Here is a 21,151-nt window from a genome sequence, read left to right as displayed (position 1 = left end):
TCGCTAACGACATTGCTTTCCTCATTGGCAATGAAGAAGAATTACAGCACCTGCTGAATGGAATGAATAGTCTAATGAGTACAGGCTACGGATTGAGACTAAATAGAAGAAAGACGAAAGTAGATGAAATACGACAGCAACAACCTTTATATCAGGACTGGTGATCACGAAGTAGATAAAGTTAAGGAATTTTGCTACCTAGGGAGTTAAATAACCCATCTGGGATGGAGTAAGCAGGACATGAAAAGGAGACTAGCACTGGAAAAAGGGGCATTCCTGACCAAGAGAAGTCTACTAGTATGAAAAGAGGCCGTTATTTTTAGGAACAAATTTCTGAGAATGTATGTATGGAGCACAGCAATTTAGGGTAATGAAACATGGACTGTACGAAAACAGGAAACGAAGAGAATCTAAATATTTGAGATGTGGTGCTGCAAATGAATGTTGAAAATTAGGTGGACTGATCAGGTAATGACTGCGGAGGTTCTCCGCAACATGGGCGAGGAAAGGATTTTATGAAAAACACTGACAAGAAGAAGGGATATAATGGTAGGAAATCTGTTAAGACATAGCGGAAAAGCTATCACAGAATTAGAGGGAGCTGTAGATGGGAAAAAATGTAGAGGAAGACAAAGATTCGAATACATCCAACAAATAATTGAGGACATAGTTTGGAAGCGCTAGGCTGAGATGAAGAGGTTGGCACGGATGAAGGGATTCACGGCGGACTGCATCAAACCAGTCGCAAGACTGATGACTAAAAAAAATACTGAAGATGGGTAGATCGCGTAACTAAGGAGGAGATGGAGATACTTACCAGAATGGGAAAGAAGGATATTTACCGCACGACTTGTCAAGAAGAACGGTTTGGGTGACAGGATACATTCTGAGACATCAACGAATAATCAGTTCGGTACTGGAGAGAAGTGCGTGCCATAAAAATTGTAAAATGAATGCAGTAAGCTGGTTCAAATGATTTGGACTGAAATAGTCATTCAGAGATACAGAGGCTCGCACAGGATAAAGTAACGTGGAGAGCTACGTCAAACGAGTCTTCGTACTGAAGGCCAGAAGTAGAACAACATGTACCGCTCACTCACTGTAACTAAGACGTTCATACTGTCGATACGCGAACCATAGGGGGCCTTGGAATATTTTTCTTTCCCATTTTCTTGCCACGTTCATAATACGGTAGTGTTAGCAGTCATCTGAAATTGATCTGCGGCTCAGATATTTACAGTGAGGTGACAAAAGGCGTCGGATACGTCCTAATATTGTGTCGTATCTCCTTTCGCCCGGCATTGTACATCAACTCGACGTGACAAGTCTGAACATGTCGTTGGAAGTCCCCTGCAGAGATGTTGAGCCTTGCTTCCTCTGTAGTCGTCCATAATTGCGAAAGTGTTGCCGGTGCATGATTTTGTACACGAGCTGAACTCTCGATTATATAGCCTAAATGATTGATGGAATTCATATCGGGCGATCTGGGTGGCCAAATCATTTCATCGAATTGTCCAGAATATTCTTCAAAACCTTCGCGAACAGATGTTGTTTGGTGACATGACGCATTGTCATCCACAAAAGTTCCACTGTTGTTTAGGAACGTGAAGTTCATCAACGGCTGTAAATGAACTGCAAGTAGCTGAACACAACCATTTCCTGTCAGAGGACCCCGTCCATTCCATGTAAACAAAGCCCATACCATTGTGGAGCCACCACCATCTTGCACAGTGTCTTGTTGACAACTTGGTTCCATCGCTTCGTAGGGTCTGGGCCACAGTGGAACCCTACCATTAGGCCTTACAAACCGAAATCGGGACTCACCCGACAAGGTCACGGTTGTCCAGTAGTTTAGAGTTCAACCGATACGGTCACGAGCAAAGAGAGGCGCTGCAGGATATGTCGTGCTTTTAGCCAAGGCACTCGCGTCGGTCGTCTACTGCCATAACGCCTATTAACACCAAATTTAGTTTCACTGTCTTGACGGATACCTTCATCGTACGTCCCACATTCATTTCTGCCGGTGTTTCACGCACTGTTGCTTGTCTGTTAGCTGCTCTCGGTCGTTAAGTTGGGGTTTTTCTGTGGCCTTGAACTAGGTGTTTGTGTTGTCCTCATCATTTCATCATCATTCTTGGCAGTGGCTGGATTGGATTGTGTAAAAATTTGACTGTGTAAAAATTGGGACATTGTACGGGCACAGAGTAAGGGATTCACGGTGGACCGCATCAAACCAGGCGGAAGACTGATGAAGGAAAAAAAAAAAAAAGAGCGTTCTCAGACCTTCTATCCCCACTCTCTCCCATACCATGTCAATCCAAAAAGTTTCGGAAATACTGGATTAATAAAGAAAAGTTAAGTCGGCGTTTAAATGAGCCTCCCCCGACTTAAGTAAAGCGCACAGAAAGTTAGTTGGAAATTGTCAGAAAAGTCCTTCATTCTGGATGTTGTTCAACTCTAGCGTCACACTGGGTTGAATGTCGGATATGGCAAAGTGTTTACGGTTTATGTGAATTTCTGGACTTTGTAGATATGTGGTACGTTTATATTGATGACACCAAGTCTCGTCATCAGGAAAGACTTTTTCGAGATAACAATTATCCGCGTTTTACATTTCAGGCGTCCACGGACCGTTGATTTTGTGTGAGAGTCGAAGTGTGAGCGACTAACTTCCCACACACTTTTCTCTTTTTCAAAACATGGAATAATATATTTGTGTAACTCAACATTTAGACTAAAAGTATTCACTGCTCAAAAGAAAGTGGTTAGAATAATGTGTGGGGTTCATAGTTGCACATCTTCTAGACATCTTTAAAAGATTGGGAATTCTTACAACAGCCTCACAGTAGATTAACACACTAGTGAAATTTGTTCTCAACAACATGGACCAGTTTAAAAACAACGGTGACATTCATGATTATAATACCAGAAAAAAGAGAGACTTACACTAGGGATCACCAACTTAGTATTGAAGGGCAGCGTGGAGGGTAAAAATCGTAGAGGGAGACCAAGAGATGAATACACTAAACAGATTCAGAAAGATGTAGGTTGCAGTAGGTACTGGGAGATGAAGAATCTTGCAAAGGATAGAATATCATAGAGAGCCGCATCAAACCAGTCTCTGGACTGAAGAACACAACAACAGTGGTCAACGTCTTGAACGCTTGATTTTGAGATATTGCTCTATTGGGATTTTTGACAAAACAACTCTGAAACGGTGTGGCCGCGCGCCCATTACTCAACCGCCTACTAACAACTGACTGGCAGAATGCACATGTTGTTTATAGTTGGTACTTGAAGCTACTACCGTAGCTACTGTGCTGACTTCGCTTGTACGCCACGAGTAATATCAGTCTCAGAACTTACAGGACGGTAAGTGTATACATCACTTACAATTGCGCACCCAGCAAGAGTCGCAAAAGGCAAGTTGTCCCTGCACTATGCCCTCCCTTCGAAAAAACTGTGATCTTCGCAAACCGAACTCACATATTAGCATTCCTGCTCCACCGTACAGACAGACGAGTTATTCCAGCATCAAATGCAGAACATCTAATGGATATTATATAGTACCTAGTGTAGCATGAACCATTTGACTCAAAATTATCTCGCGTCTCGTCAGTTTTCACTTTTCTTCTGCAGCGCTGTTGGATTGTAAAAGATTCCAGTAACGTTTTACTTTAAATTTGTGATGTTTTATTCTGGTTTTAGAATCCAGTCTAAAAATTTATTAACTCTGTGTGTATAATAAGTATTCATATATATATCTGAACGTTACCTAGTAGACAGCAAGTTCAAGAGAACAATCGAAGAGGCAATGACGAAATAAAAGAAACGTTCAAAAACCGAACTAAAATTTAAGTTGAAAGGATATCAGTGACACGATTCGCTGATAACAATGCTATCCTCAATGAAAGGTAATAATAGCAGTATCTGCTGAATGAAATGATTAGTCTAATGAATTCGGAATATGGACTGAATGTAAATCGAAGAGATCTCATGAAATTAATATCTCTGCGACTGGAGGCAGCATGGTTAGCTTATAGAAAGACGTAATTTCATTTCGGTTTTCCTTTCGGTTCTGTAAGAAGTTGTGCTTCATTTCCTCCACTCTCCTCTCCATCATGATAATTTTATGTCCCTCTCCCCTCCTCCAACCCTCCGTCCCCAAAAGCGCATCTCCTGGGTATGGTCTTAACCACAAACACATGAGCCGGCCGGAGTGGCCGAGCGGTTCTAGGCGCTGCAGTCTGGAACCGCGCGAACGCTACGGTCGCAGGTTCGAATCCTGCCTCGGGCATGGATGTGTGTCTGATGTCCTTAGGTTAGTTACGTTTACGTAGTTCGAAGTTCTAGGGGACTGATGACCTTAGATGTTAAGTCCCATAGTACTCAGAGCCATTTGAACAAATTTTGAACAAACACAAGACATACACTGGGATATTCAAATACAACGTATTAAAACAAGAGCATACCTTAGAGTTGGGGTATGAGGCTTCTCAAACTACTTTCTTGAAATAGGGGCTTTGGTGGAAATGGAGCACGAATTATTGCAAATTAGGTCGCAGTACTACTGAAAAACTGTGTTCATTAGCCTTCAGTAATAATACATTGACTGGTAAATTGCAAGAGTACCTCCTTAGTAAAGATATATTTATATAATTTATTGGTATTTGGAACATGCTCTTACAGACGTCTCAGCATTGGAAATGTTACACTATATTTGGTTTTGACGATTCATAGTACACATAAGTTTAAGTAATATACTGGTACTAAGTTACATAGGCTGATGACCACGCAGTTGAGCGTCCCACAAACAAAACATCATCATCTTCATCGGTCGTTAAGTGATGGTCATCGGCCACTACGATGCCCGTGGTGCAAGACAATGCCTAAAATTTGGTATTCTCGGCATGCTCTTGACATTGTGGATCTGTGAACACTAAATTCCCTAACGATTTCCGAAGTGGAAAGACCTTTGCGTCTAGTTCCAACTATCGTTCCATGTTCAGAGTCTGTTAATCCCCGTCGTGCAACCGGAAATCTTTCCACAGGAAAAGTGACACTTCCGCCAGTGCACAGCCCTTTCATGCGTTGTGAACGCGATACTACCGCCAGCTTTATATGTGCGTACCGCTATCCCAACACGTTTGTCAACTCAGTCTACATCCCGAGAATATTTCCTTAAAGATTTTAACTTGTAGAGTACTAGCTATCTACTTATAGGTGTCTGTAAATTATTGCATTAGGAGTTCATTCCCTAGAAATATGACAATGCTAGTAAATTTATATCATAGTATTGCCTACCGTTAGTCCTGTTTCCTACTGTCAGAGGTCACATTTATTTTATGACTTTGTTTTTCGTTTTCTTTTCTTTCTTTCTTTTTTTTCCTTTTTTTTTATCAGATCACAGTTCACTGTATTTTGATCTCAAGGTGTAATCTGAATACATTGGCAGAGTCCGACTAACGAAAGAAGACAGTGTTGTATCAGCATTTGTCACGTATGTTTTTCTTCTTAGTTAAACGAAAAAAATGAACACTTAAGATGGGAAGTACTTTGGCCTGCTAATTACTGTCTGCTTCTGGCATTCTGACTGCAGTACTGTTCCTCCAACTCACATCCTGCGGAAGGTTTCATTACCTACTCTGTTGAACTCCTAACAGTGTGTGAGTCATCGTAAACTGTTCGCACGTATTTCTATATATTAAACTTGGAAGGTGGTTAGGAAGAAAAAATCAGTGCATTTCACTAAAGAAAACTGCACTTTACAATAAAATCCTTTTTCGAACTTTTCTACTTAATACACTACTGGCCATTAAAATTGCTACACCAAGAAGAAATGCAGATGATAAACGGGTATTCATTGGACAAATATATTACACTAGAACTGACTTCTGATTACATTTTCATGCAGTTTGGGTACATAGATCCTGAGATATCAGTACCCGGAACAACCACCTATGGCAGCATTAACGGCCTTGATACGCCTGGGCATTGAGTCAAACAGAGCTTGAATGGCGTGTACAGGTACAGATGCATATGCAGCTTCATCACGATACCACAGTTTATCAAGAGTAGTGACTGGCGTATTGTGACGAGCCAGTTGCTCGGCCACCATTGACCAGACAATTTCAATTGGTGAGAGATCTGGAGAATGTGATGGCCAGGGCAGCAGTCGAACATTTACTGTATCCAGAAAGGCCCGTACAGGATCTACAACATGCGGTCGTGCATTGTCCTGCTGGAATGTAGGGTTTTGCAGGGATGGAATGAAGGGTAGAGCCACGGGTCGTAACACATCTCAAATGTAACGACCACTGTTCAGTCGTCAATGAGAGCAAGAGGTGACACAGACGGGTAACCAATGGCACCCCATACCATCACGCCGGGTGATACGCCAGTGTGCCTTCACCGCGATGTCGCCAAACACGGATGCGACCATCATGATACTGTAAACAGAACATGGATTCATCCAAAAAAAAAATGACATTTTGCCATTCGTGCAACCAGGTTCGTCGTTGAGTACACCATCGCAGGCGCTCCTGTCTGTGATGCAGCGTCAAGGATAACCGCAGCCTTGGTCTCCGAGCTGATAGTCCATGCTGCTGCAAACGTCATCGAACTGTTCGTGCAGATGGTTGTTGTCTTGCAAACGCCCCCATCTGTTGACTCAGGGATCGAGACGTGGCTGCACGATCCGTTACAGCCATGCGGATAAGATGCCTGTCATCTCGACTGCTTGTGATACGAGCCCGTTGGGATCCAGCACGGCGTTCCGTATTACCCTCCTGAACCCACCGATTCCATATTCTGCTAACAGTCATTGGATCTCGACCAACGCGAGCAGCAATGTTGTGATACGATAAACCGCAATCGCAATAGGCTACAATCCAACCTTTATCAAAGTCGGAAACGTGATGGTACGCATTTCTCCTCCTTACACGAGGCATCACAACAACGTTTCACCAGGCAACGCCGGTGAACTGCTGTTTGTGTATGAGAAATCGGTTGGGAACTTTCCTCATGTGAGCACGTTGTAAGTGTCGCCACCGGCACCAACCTTGTGTGAATGCTCTGAAAAGCTAATCTGTTGCATATCGCAGCATCTTCTTCCTGTCGGTTAAATTTCGCGTCTGTAGCAATTTTAATGGGCAGTAATGTACTTTCTAGACTTACGAGTGGTTCATAATGGTTAAAATGTCTCTGAGCACTATGTGACTTAACTTCTGAGTTGATCAGTACCCTAGAACTTTGAACTACTTAAACCTAACTAACCTTATGACATCACACACATCTATGCCCAAGGCAGGATTCGAACCTGCGACCGTAGCGGTCGCGCGGTTCCCGACTGTAGCGCCTAGAACCGCTCGGCCACCCCGGCCGGCACTTACGAGTGGAATGGAGAGTATTAATAATTCTTTTACTCGCCATAATGCATTGACTCGAATTTTGAGACGGAAATAGTACACAGAAACACTTGCTGTACATAAAAAAATATTTTCATTTATGAGAGTTAGAAATACTTAATTCTGTTTCTGTTATACGGCTAACGTAGTGAACAGTGCACTAGTGGCGAAGTTGGATATACCTGTAACTGACAGTTAGAAGCAAATTCCAACTGTTGTCAGGTTAATTGAGACAAGTCAGGTATTCTGTCTGTAATCGCAAGAGTATCCATTGTTTCTTACAAATGAATACTATTAACACCCTCGACTACTTCTCGCATTTTGTCTTCTGTCACTAGAATATGTACCACCCTCAAACCCTTAACCCCTTTTCTTTTCCTTCCATTGGTGGGAGTCACAATTTGACTCACACAAATGTGCTACCAATTAGTGTCTTGTACACAAAAGGAGCTTCTCATTTCTGAAAATCATTTATTGTACTGTGTATAGCTTCACAAATTATGGAGAGTTCGTAATTAGTATCACAAACGTGTGGTGGAAGCATAAGAGTTTTAGGCTCTGCTTTTGTGAAATTTTGCGTACCGGAATGTTTTCGTTTTTGTATTACAGAACCCACTGTAAGTTTATCGTGCTTAATACTTGTGAACCACTTCCGTATACTAATGACGGTGTACAACAATAATCAAAACGTCTTGTGAATTATATTAGATCTGCAGGTGTAATGTTTATCAAGTACGCACATAAAGATTGCAACGCAGAACTATGTCGACTTCAATTCCTATTGTGCCGATACAAAAGAGATATTTAATATGTAGATTCACTTATTTCCCAAGAAACGAATTCCAAATGCTTTCCGTATTTTGAATAGTTTATTCGTACTTGTGATACTTCTTTTTGTGCAGATGTATCAGAGAGTTCAACATATGGAAGATCGAAGACAAGCGTTCATCGCTGGTTCACGCATCCGATTCATTTGTTCCGGGCTAAATCGAACTGTAGGATCTGCGTTACGAGCAATTTTCGGCCGAGAAGAAATGATTTGGTCGAAGGCACGAAACTATCTGCAAGTTACACAAGAACGAACGCAGCTTTAAAAAAAGAAGAAAAGGAATTCCAGAGGAGGAGCCTACAATTAATCTGGCCGGAACTGCGAGGAGCCGAAGAGAGCGCGTATTGAAAGTTGGTCGGGCGCTTCTTGCCCGGCTAGCGGAGGACGTATCACTACAAGCGGATGGCGATCGTCGAAAAACACTTAACGAGACAATAGGGGCGGCGAAAATCGTGCGAGAAAATTCGTTTAATTTTTCTTTATCAGTTCGGCGCCGCACCGGCGACCGGCACAATGCTTAAATATTTAACATCCTATTAAGCACGGGCACACACAAGAAACGGAGGCAGGATCGGCGACGAGAAGGAAATCGAAGTTTCGTTCGTGCAGGCGGGAGGGAGGGGTCGAAGAAACGAGCAGCGGGCGATGACGCGGCAAGTAAGCCCGTGGAGTGTATTATTAGTGGGCACGAAAGAAGAGCAAGAGAGGGAGAGCAAAGGAATGGAGTGGGAATGGAAGTCGAGTAACAAGAGCGCGAGGAGCCGGAGGAGCGGAAGCCGACTGCCGCGGCGACGTGTGGAGGCGAAAGTGTGCTGCGCCCCCCCCCCCCCCTCCCCCCTCTTCCACTGCCGGCACTGGGCCGAGGCTATTGTGGCGTTTGTTATTGGTCACGATCGGCGTGGCACGATCATGCCGGTCGGCGGCTGCGAGCCGCGAGAGTTCTGGCTAACTGCATCATGATACCACCGGCCGTCGAGAGCCGAGCGCGAATAAATACTACCCGACCCGTGTTGTTTGCATTTCGAGAACGATACTCCCCCTCCCCCCCTCTCCCCCCAGACACCATCAGCGCCCTGCATTCCCCCCTCCATCTCCGTGTGAGTATAGCCGCAGCTGACTCCTTTCCTTACCTTCCTCTACCTCTTCGCATTACCTCTTCGCATCTTTCTCATGCTAAAACATAGTACTAATTCCAATTTACACACGCGATGTTACCAAGATCTGCTTTATGGGTCTTTTCATCGTCACCTTCAGAGTACCTGATGGCTCAACACAAAAGTACAGATAGTGTTGAGGATCAGTGGACAAAGTTCAAAACCATCATACAATATATGTTAGATGAGTATGTGCCAAGCAAGATCGTAAGAGATGGAAAAGAGCCACCGTGGTACAACAACCGAGTTAGAAAACTGATGAGGAAGCAAAGGGAACTTCACAGCAAACGTAAACATAGCCAAAGCCTTGCAGACAAAAAAAAAAAAAAAAAAAAAAAATGTAGTGTGAGGAGGGCGTTCAATGAATTCGAAAGTAAAGTTCTGTGTACTGACTTAGCAGAAAATCCTAAGAAATTTTGGTCTTATGTCAAAGCGGTAGGTGGATCAAAACAAAATGTCCAGACACTCTGTGACCAAAATGGTACTGAAACAGAGGATGACATACTAAAGGCCGAAATACTAAATGTATTTTTCCAAAGCTGTTTCACAGAGGAAGACTGCACTGTAGTGACTTCTCTAGAGTGTCGCACAGATGACAAAATGGTAGATAGCGAAATAGACGACACAGGGATAGAGAAACAATTAAAATCGCTCAAAAGAGGAAAGGTCGCTGTACCTGATGAGATACCAGTTCTATTTTACACAGAGTACGCGAAGGAACTTGCCCCCCTTCTTGCAGCGGTGTACCGTAGGTCTCTAGAAGAGCGTAGCGTTCCTATGGATTGGAAAGGGGCACAGGTCATCGCCGTTTTCAAGAAGGGACGTCGAACAGATGTACAGTACTATAGACCTATATCTCTAATGTCTATCAGTTGTAGAAATTTGGAACACGTATTATGTTCGAGTATAATGACTTTTCTGGAGACGAGAAATCTACTCTGTAGGAATCAGCATGGGTTTCGAAATAGACGATGGTGTGAAACCCAGCTCGCGCTATTTGTCCACGAGACTCAAAGGGCCATAGACACGGGTTCCCAGGTAGATGCCGTGTTTCTTGACTTCCGCAAGGCGTTCGATACAGGTCCCCACAGTCGTTTAATGAACAAAGTAAGAGCATATGGGCTATCAGACCAATTGTGTGATTGGATTGAAGAGTTGCTAGATAGCAGAACGCAGCATGTCATTCTCAATGGAGAGAAGTCTTCCGAAGTGAGAGTGATTTCAGGTGTGCCACAGGGCAGTGTCGTAGGACCGTTGCTATTCACAATATACATACATGATCTTGTGGATGACATCGGAAGTTCACTGAGGCTTTTTGCGGATGATGCTGTGGTATATCGAGAAGTAGTAACAATGGAAAATTGTACTGAAATGCAGGAGGATCTGCAGCGAACTGACGCATGTTGCAGGGAATGGCAATTGAATCTCATTGTAGACAAGTGTAATGTGCTGCTAATACATAGAAAGAAAGATCCCTTATCATTTAGCTACAATATGGCAGCTCAACTACTGGAAGCAGTTAATTCCATAAATTATCTGGGAGTACGCATTAGGAGTGATTTAAAATGGAATGATTATATAAAGTTGATCGTCGGTAAAGCAGATGCCAGACTGAGATACATTGGAAGAATCCTAAGGAAATGCAATCCGAAAACAAAGGAAGTAGGTTACAGTACGCCCGTTCGCCCACGGCTTGAATACTGCTCAGCAGTGTGGGATCCGTACCAGATAGGGTTGATAGAAGAGATAGAGAAGATCCAACGGAGAGCAGCGCGCTTCGTTACAGGATCATTTAGTAATAGCGAAAGCGTTACGGAGATGATAGATAAACTCCAGTGGAAGACTCTGCAGGAGAGACGCTCAGTAGCTCGGTACGGACTTTTGTTGAAGTTTCGAGTACATACCTTCACCGAGGAGTCAAGCAGTCTATTGCTCCCTCCTACGTATATCTGGCGAAGAGACCATGAGGATACCATCAGAGAGATTAGAGCCCACACAGAGGCATACCGACAATCCTTCTTCCCACGAACAATACGAGACTAGAATAGAAGGGAGAACCGATAGAGGTACTCAATGTACTCTCCGCCACACACCGTCAGGTGGCTTGCGGAGTATGGATGTAGATGTATATGTAGAATCTATTGCTTTAAGTCGGCCGGGGTGGCCGAGCGGTTCTAAGCGCTACAGTCTGGAACCGCGCGACCGCTACGGTCGCAGGTTCGAATCCTGCCACGGGCATGGATGTGTATGATGTCCTTAGGTTAGATAGGTTTAAGTAGTTCTAAGTTCTAAGGGACTGATGACCTCAGATGTTAAGTCCCATAGTGCTCAGAGCCATTTGAACTATTTTTTTTATAACTTTAATGGAATATTTCGGCTCGACCACACTAAAATGATTTCACCTCAAAACCCGAACGTGTTGAAACTGACTCGCTTCGGAAGAGAAGTTTCCATCTCCGAATACATTAACAGAATACCTAATCGAGTAATATGACACTAAACGACTGATAAAGAAAGATAAAAAATTAAATAAATTTCTGACTATGTTGTCTTCATTCGCTTCCCGTGTCAGCCTCCATCTCCGTAGAGATTTCGTCAGAAGAAAAAAGAATTGAGATTTTAATTACCATATCATTAAGGGGGCGTCATTGGTAGAAGGAAGAAACGTGAAAAGACGAGGAGGGAATGACTAGGAGGAGGATTAGGGGAACTGACAGAGAGAAGAAAGCGCTTGAGAAGGAAGGAGAGAGAAGGCCGAGAATAGGAATGGGGGAGGAGCGTGTGTGTAGGATAAATATTTAGGAGCGGCCATGCTACGGTTGCCTTCTTCCACACAAACCTCACAGATGTGCACAATACAAGTTGTGAAAATTCAAGCAGCCCGCCAGATAAAATTAGTGTCAGTTGTCCCCGTAGCGTGCATAATAACGCATGAGACTGCTGAGCCTTTAGCCCTGGTTCGATACTTACTACTCTCCCATGTCTTGTTGGGTTTAAGCAAACAAAGTGATGAATAAGTTTGGCGACCCATCCCGGCCTGGCGGGCCGCTACAATTTCGGTGCGCAGCGTGCTGTTTGACTGACCTCAAAGCTGATTCAGTAATGGCGCAACGTATGGAATTGTTTTTTAACAATTATTTTTAAACAGAACTTACCGTGCATTACCTCTACAAACTTTTCAGATTGTTTCTCACCATCCTGTATATCTCCAGACTGTTGAAATTTCAGAAATTTTCAAGGGGAATGGAGATGTGGTAGGTACCTTATACCAGACAAACTTGTAAACGTGTGACTGACTGGTTGACTACGCAAAGAAAGATAGAAATGCAATGAACTGGTTTCTTGCTTTGTTAGTAAATGGCTGATCCAAGTAGTACCAGTGATCTGCAGGGCTGTATTGCAAACAAAGTTGTTTTATGGCAAATAATGTTGTTTTATTACAAACACTGTGTGATATTATGACAATATTCTGTGCTAAACGTAACTGAATGCTACAGCGAGAGATTGCTTTCCTGTGCAGTTGAGAATTTCTTTTCTTCATCAAGTTACATTATTCTATAGTAACTGAGATGAACCAGCTAAGTGGCATTTCTTTGCAGGTTTTAGTAAACCCACAGTAAAAAAAAAGTCCAGGTAACTAAAAACTGGTCTACAAGACCACGTGTGTAGCCTTTGTGTGTTTGGTACGAAGAAAATTCATCTGGAACTGGGAAACCTACTTACAAATATGAACCGCAAGAGCCACTATATGTCTTACGGAGAGCACAAATAGCACAAGATTATCTCTCCTTACCTTTTTCCCTACTCTGTGGCCATCATCTAGCGTTATGAGCATTAGACTACGGCCCTGCAATTCCCTGGTTGAGTCGCAGCAGGTGCGGGGAAATTTTCCTCGTTCCGATCCCTCCAGGGTTACCCCACGTCCACTCAGATAGCTATCAACTGGCTACTGGTGATCCTTGCAGTGGGTAAACGACGGCTGGGATGGCGGGATCACCACACTCCCATTCCTAGTGCTGCGGCGAAGAAAGGCTGCATAGTGCCCGCTCTTAGGCCAGCAACGGCCTGGCGCGGCAGACTTTACCTCTTGACTCCCCATTCAGTCCGCGGATAGTGGGCTCCTATCTGTGTGACTTTCTCTGGCATTCACACAAAATTATATTGAGGGAGCTTTGTGAGCAACAGTCTACATGGTGCACAACGCTTTAATTTTGGTACCTCCCACTGCTGTTAAATGAGAAGATTTGTGACTCTCTCACGGTGACAAAACGACCCCATTCGTGTGCGAACTGCACTTCTTTAGAATCTTACATCTGCGTTGATCATTACACTTGTCCATAAACTTCAAAATTGTGACTCACTAGTGGCAGACAGGTTTTTCGAATGGTGTCAGAACTTCTCGTCTATTAGAACACGCCCAAGCTTTCGTTATAAGTTGACGCCAGAACCACGAAGTTTAGAAACAGTTAAACCACATTTTTCTCACGTGCAGCCACACACCATTGCTCGCCCGGAATTTCTCTGCGGAGGTGACGTGATGCCCGTTCGTCAACCACTCATACCCGTTATGTACGTTTAGAGGCGTGGAACCATTCTCTTTGAAAAGTCGCAGACGTACCCCAGAAATACTTGACGTCGGAAACCCTGATTCTTGCATTGCCCTGCAGGTAGATTCCATCGTGTTCCCAAGGATAGACACATGCTTCTGTTGATCCATTGTGCCCTCCAGAATAACGAGATCTTCCAGGGAATACCACGAAAACATTCGCCAGATCATAATGCTCCGACGATTGTTGCACGGTGTTTGCTATCAGAAGTGACACGTCTTACATCCCAGCACCCCTCTGTACGATGTAGCACAAAACGTGATTCATCTCTCAACCCTCAGTGGTCGTCCAGTACTGAATGGCCAATTCCAAACTTTATCGCTAATGAACGCCAGTCATAAAGGGTGCGTGAATCAGACGCCTGCTGCGGAGGCCCATATGCAGCTCTCGCTTCCCGCGCCCGGATTCCCGGGTTCGATTCCCGGCGGGGTCAGGGATTTTCTCTGCCTCGTGATGACTGGGTGTTGTATGATGTCCTTAGGTTAGTTAGGTTTAAGTAGTTCTAAGTTCTAGGGGACTGATGACCATAGATGTTAAGTGCCATAGTGCTCAGAGCCATTTTTGAACCCATATGCAGCGAAATTCACTGAATTGTCGTTTAGGAGACACTGTTGATGGCCTCTTGGCTCATCTGGTCATCTGCTCAGGAGTTGCAGCTCTATCCGCCCTTACACACCTCCACAGCCGTCTTCCATCCCTGTCATCTATGACTTGTGGTGCACCACGGTTGCCTCGGTGTTGGTTTCGGATAGTGTCAGAACGCGAACAGTTTACAAACTTAGCCTTTTCTAAATGCTCCACCTTGGCCTGAAAGCCAATGATCACACTCTTATGGACGTAAGATAAATCTATCCGTTTCTGCATTACGACAACCACTTCAGTTTCCCGGGTCACCCCGACACACTCCGCTGCTGTGTCGAAGTACTTACTGCACGATGGCGTCGAACATAGGCGATGATCACATTAATGTGAAATGAAATGATTGACGGACTGTGTATAAGCGGTAAACTGTGAGTCACACATTGATTGAGAGTTATATTTTGAACATCTCTTGCCTCATACCCTCTCCTGGCAGTAGTTATTTAGAACGAAGACACCTGTTTGACTATTTCTGCTAGGGATGAGAGATTGTGAGTAAGAGTCGATCAACTGGCCTTTGCAATTATTTAAATGACTCAAATAACCAAATTAGTGACTGCATTCTATTAATCTATAAAGCAATCAACTAAAATAACATGTATGATAAAAGAGTTTGTTCTACAATAAAATCATGTGATGCTGTGACATTTACATATCTCTTTTTGTAACTAACAGTGATAAAGTTTATAAAATTTCAGATGGATAACAATATGGAAAAACTGAATGTTGCTTTAAATAAAATTAATTATTATTATTGGTAAGTTGCTATTTATCGATTCTGCATTGGCAATTGCTTTGCTCGGATTATCTGAAAGGATGTTTGCTAAGTTGCGTCTATTGCAAACAATGTATCGAAAGTGAAGTTAATCTGACTGGGTGATTTCCAAGAAAGTGTACTGAGTTGCCTAACAAAGAAAACCAGTTTATACCTAAGTTCTCTTCATAAATTGTTAACACTTTTTTCTTACTTCCTTACATGTCTGACGCGAAATTTGATAAAACCTTAACTGATTTCTGGTCGAACAAACGGAAGTCCGTTGAAATCTGAATTGTAATTTTCTTTCTATTTCTCTTTTTAACTCACATTTGGCAATTAGTATCACTTGGGAAACTGCCCTCTGCAAACTGCTGCTGCTGCTATTGATGGCTACTAAAAAGATTCACCACATTTACTAAGGGCAATCTCAGTACAGGCGAACAACATGTGCGATGAGTCCGCTTAATGTGTCTGCATTTGATTTCCAACTGTCAAACTTTATCTTTATGAGAAATAGATGATGACGTGGTCAATTACATTAATGCTGATTAACTTAAAAGCTGTATTGGCAAATTTAGAAAAGTCACTTTACAAAAGTATTCTTCATAATAATCAAGAATTGCAAAGAAATAATATTTCAAAATACATATGTTGGTCGTAGATTAAAAAAAGGTTGCACTGATTGAGTTAATCTTTCTTGAATTTTCGCTAGTGTTACCTAATTAAGAGGAGGGAAAAGTTCTGTGTTAGACACCAAATTGTTCTAATGGTGTGCAGGCAGGATTTCGCACACAATTAAAGCAAAGAAGTTAATTATTACGTCATTAAGAAATCTTCGTCAAATCGACCACAAAACCTTTCTCTCTCGCAGTATACATATCAAAAACCAGATTATAAAAGCAGCTCCCTGTTTCCAATCCATGTTCATTGAAGCTGTTATGGCGCCTTGTACGCGAAAGTAGCGTGACTGTCGTCTGCGCGATTATTTACAAGGGTCGCTGATAGTAAACAAATATCATCATCACTTTGAACAGCCGAAACACAATTACCATGGCTAAAGCGGTGTAGGGGAACCGTTTTCACTCAAATCACCTTCCAGTCATGTAGGGGTGGCTAAATACAGGTGTGGTTACATAGTGTTCCTGGTGATTTTCAGGGGAATCTTACATCGTTCTTCCTGCAAAAGAGTGGCCAATTAAAGAAACGATGATGCAGATGGATAGTGATCACGCATCCTTCTCTCCAAAGTAGGCCACAAAGGCTCAATAATACGTACATACAGCATCAACAATTGGTAAGTACCTTGGCACGGATCTGATCAGCCATAATTGTCTCATAATGCTTGGCAGTAACGCAGCCTTGTAGAACACCCATGGGGCCCAAGGAATAGCACGATGTGGCTGCCCAAATCATAAAAAAACCAGGCTTCTTTCACTCTTGAAACGTGAATTCGGCCAGAAGTTGGAAACTGTGTGAAAAAAGCTCATCCGACTGACTGGCATTCTCGCAATGCTCCACAATTCAGGTTTTATGGCTTCAGCACCACGATTTCCTGCAATGGGCATCTGCATCACCAATGAGTGGTTTTGGGATTTCAGCTCACGCTGCAATTCCTCGCTTATGAACCACCCATCCTGTTGTTCTGGTGCTGACAGGATTCTCGAGTGCGGCATTCAGTTCTGCAGTGACTTAGGAGTTGTCGTCGTCGTATTTTTCGTCACAGTCCTCTTCAATGAACGTCCATCGCCATGACTCAGCACAAACTTCCATCCGCACCGTGTTTCAGTGGCTGAAGTTTTTCCGCTTTCCCTGTATGCGATATAGATCTTGAAACCCAAATACTCGGCTTCCTTTGTAACGAAAGTAGCCACTATACGACCAGGAGTAATCTGGGTCGTTCAAATTCTCTTAGTTCAGGCATAAAGCAGTCACAACTGTACAGAACACTCTTGTAAACAGGACTGACACTTGCAGTGTAGTGGCGACATTTCACAGGTGCTGTTGGTGGTCAAATGCATCAGCGAAACCATCACGCTTGACTAACATCTACATATATGTTCAAGCATACATTTCGCGAGATGTTCCCATTTTTTTTTGTCAATCCTTCTACATACAGTACAAATAACGACAGAAGTAATTGTGTTTGGTGAAAGCACGTCGTAGGGATGTTTATGTTCAAGCACGTTACGTTATTTATTCGAGAACTGACATACACAACTCAAGACTTCACCACGCTACTACGTAAGTGTCACTACTGTTAGATCGTTGACGTTGCCAGCAAACTTAAACAAAACCCCGTCTAAACCAAATGTCACTTGATGGATGCTAGGGGCAGTCGGCGTTCTTTCTGTAATCAAGCTAAACACAGCCCCGCAACACGCAACGGGATTTAACACAAAAAAGAAAAAATAATTGATCTTTAGGATAATCGATTACACTAGCCAACAGTGAAATGCCACTGGGATGAAATAAATGTTCGTTAACTATATCAGCCACACTGATAACGAAACTGACATGAGAAAGTCGAGCTATCTCTCGTTCCCAAGTTAAAGGGGGTTCTTTTAATTATAATTATATTTTATTAGCATCCATTGACAAACCATACCCATATAGGCTTCGAAACCCCGTTGATGGCAGAGTGATGAAGTTCCAAGCTACTACAGCTTTGTTTACTTTGTCGCTATTTTCAGCCCGGGTTCGTAGCAACATTGGGAAGGGGGAAGATGAAAGGAGGAACGAAGTATGTTTCATTTGAGCGTAGTTTCAGTCTGCAACAAGCTGTGTTCTATTCGCGTGCTGGAAGAAAGTTTTACTAAAGTGCAGCTAATGCTTGTGGTCACTATAATTCCTGCGCTGCCTCCCAAATGAATAAAACAGTGTTGAAAGTTTTTGCTACATTTCCGGACATGCCACATTGTAATCGTTAAGGAGGCCAATAACGTCACGTGTTAGGAAGGCGTACAGACTGCACATTGGCTTTGAAATTGGGGACCAGGACAAGCCTTGGGTTCCTCATGTGTGTTGCATGTCATATGTCTTGCATCTTCATTCGTGGCTGAATCGTAAAAGGTCTTCCACGGGCTTTGGTATACCCATGATCTGGAGAGAACCATCAAACCATGTGATTGACTGTGGCTTTTGTATCACAGCTCCATTAACACATGATATTTCCAAGAAGAGAAAGTCTTCCTTGACGTATCCTAACATACTGTCGGCCGTGCGACCAGTGCCTCACGGAGACCAACTGACTGTTTCTGTCCCACGTGATCATTATGGTGACGAGAGCAGTAGTGAATCTAGTGCTGTAGCATCGCCTTCAAAACCCAGTTCTTCGAAAGATTCTGATTTTATGTGTAACGACGACTGAACAGAAATTCGCAAAATAACAGTGTGAACATAACGACCCAGTGAGAGATTTGGAACTGCCGAAAGGTAAAGCTGAACCGTTGGTGTCAAAAGTACAACAGTGGAATTGTCTTGATAAGACGGTAAATATGACTGCGTTCAGTAACCACCAAATGTCATCCCTTTCATTTTTCGAAAGGGAAAAGAACTCGGTATTCTCAAGTGATGTACAGAAATAGTCGCAGCTATGGGCATAAAAGTGATCAGTGGAGGTGGTTTATCAACTCCTCGAAAGTAAGTCTGAAGTATGTGCTACTGTATAATGGCAACGCGTTACCATCGGTTCCCATGGGGTACCCACCTTACGTGGAAGAAGAATAAGATAAAATGAAACAATTGTTATTGCGACTGAGCTAGGACAAGTTTAAATGGCAGGTTTCCGGGGATGTTAAAGTCATAGGCATATTACTCGGGCTGTAAACGGGGACATCAAATTCTGCTGCTTCCTGCGCCTCTGAGACTGACACACCAAATCACTTCATTGTAAGAAGAAAGATTACTGTAAGTGTCAATCACTTGAACCAGGATCTCACAATGTCATGCACGAAGCACTTGTTGAATCCAACAACATAATTCTTCCGGCTCTTCGTATAAAATTTTGCCTAATGGAAAACTTCTTCAAGGCCGCGGACAAAACTGGTAAAACATTCCTCTATATGGGAGGGAAATATACATGTCTCAGTGAGGCGAAAATAAAAGAGAGGATTTTCGTAGGTTCGCAGATACATAACCTGTACAAAGATCAGCATTTCAACACCGTCCTGACAGTTAATGAAAACTTAGCTTGGTATGCCTTCGTCCAAGCGTCAAGAAAATTCCGAGGAAAAAAGATGGCAGAAAGTTATAAGGACCTTGTGGTAAATCTTTTTCAGTGCTACAATAGACTGGAGTGTTACCTGCCCTTGAAGTTACTCGTACATTTCCTACATTCCGACTCGAACTTTTTTCCTGACCGTTGCGATGCTGTAAACGACGAGCACGGAGAACGCTCCGCCAGCTAATTTTAGACACGGAAAAAAGATAGCAGAGAAAGTGGAGTGCATCAACATTAGTCGATTACTGCTGAACACTAATCATGGAATCACCTAACAGAAAACTAAAAACGGCAGGCAAAGTGGTTGCGCCTTCATCCACCTTCCTCCAAGGGATAGCAACATGGTAAATACATTATAAGCTTATTTATCCAGTAACCTAAAGTTATTGCAGCTTCAAAACGAGAGCTAATCTTGCATTTTCATTAACATTTTAGTTATCAGGACGCCTTAAAATAGCAATGTTAACTGTTTTCACGCCAGTTACAGGAAAAAGTAAAACTGTTTTGATTAGTGTTATCTAAAAATTAATTGACGTAAAAGAAATATCGGTGTATCCATAATTGATTGTTGTTGTTGTTGTGGTCTTCAGCCCAGAGACTGGTTTGATGCAGCTCTCCATGCTACTCTATCCTGTGCAAGCTGCTTCATCTCCCAGTACCTACTGCAACCTACATCCTTCTGAATCTGTATAGTGTACTCATCCCTTGGTCTTCCTCTACGATTTTCACCCTCCACGCTGCCCTCCAATACTAAATTGGTAATCCCTTGATGCCTCAGAATATGCCCTACCAACCGATCGTTTCTTCTAGTCAAGTTGTGCCACAAATTTCTCTTCTCTCCAGTTCTATTCAATACCTCCTCATTAGTTATGTGATCTACCCATCTAATCTTCAGCACTCTTCTGTAGCACCAGATTTCGAAAGCTTCTATTCTCTTCTTGTCTAAACTATTTATCGTCCATGTTTCACTTCCATACATGGCTACACTCCATAGAAATACTTTCAGAAACGGCTTCCTGACATTTAAACTTAAACTCGATGTTAACAAATTTCTCTTCTTCAGAAACGCTTTCCTTGCCATTGCCAGTCTACATTTTATATCCTCTCTACTTCGACCATCATCAGTTATTTTGCTCCCCAAATAGCAAAACTCCTTTACTACTTTAAGTGTCTCATTTCCTAATCTAATTCCGGCAGCATCACACGATTTAATTCAACTACATTCCATTATCCTCGTTTTGCTTTTGTTGATGTTCATCTTATATCCTCCTTTCGAGACACTGTCCATTCCGCTCAACTGCTCTCCCAGGTCCTTTGCAGTCTCTGACAGAATTACAATGTCATCGGCGAATCTTAAACTTTTTATTTCTTCTCCATGGATTTTAATACCTACTCTGTATTTTCTTTTGTTTCCTTTACTGCTTGCTCAATATACAGATTGAACAACATCGGGGATAGGCCGCAACCGTGTCTCACTCCCTTCACAACCGCTGCTTCCCTTTCATGCCCCTCGTCTCTTATAACTGCCATCTGGTTTCTG

The sequence above is a fragment of the Schistocerca nitens genome, chromosome 2 (assembly GCF_023898315.1).
Source record: "Schistocerca nitens isolate TAMUIC-IGC-003100 chromosome 2, iqSchNite1.1, whole genome shotgun sequence".
In the NCBI taxonomy this organism is placed as follows: domain Eukaryota; kingdom Metazoa; phylum Arthropoda; class Insecta; order Orthoptera; family Acrididae; genus Schistocerca; species Schistocerca nitens.
This window is presented reverse-complemented; position numbering follows the sequence as displayed.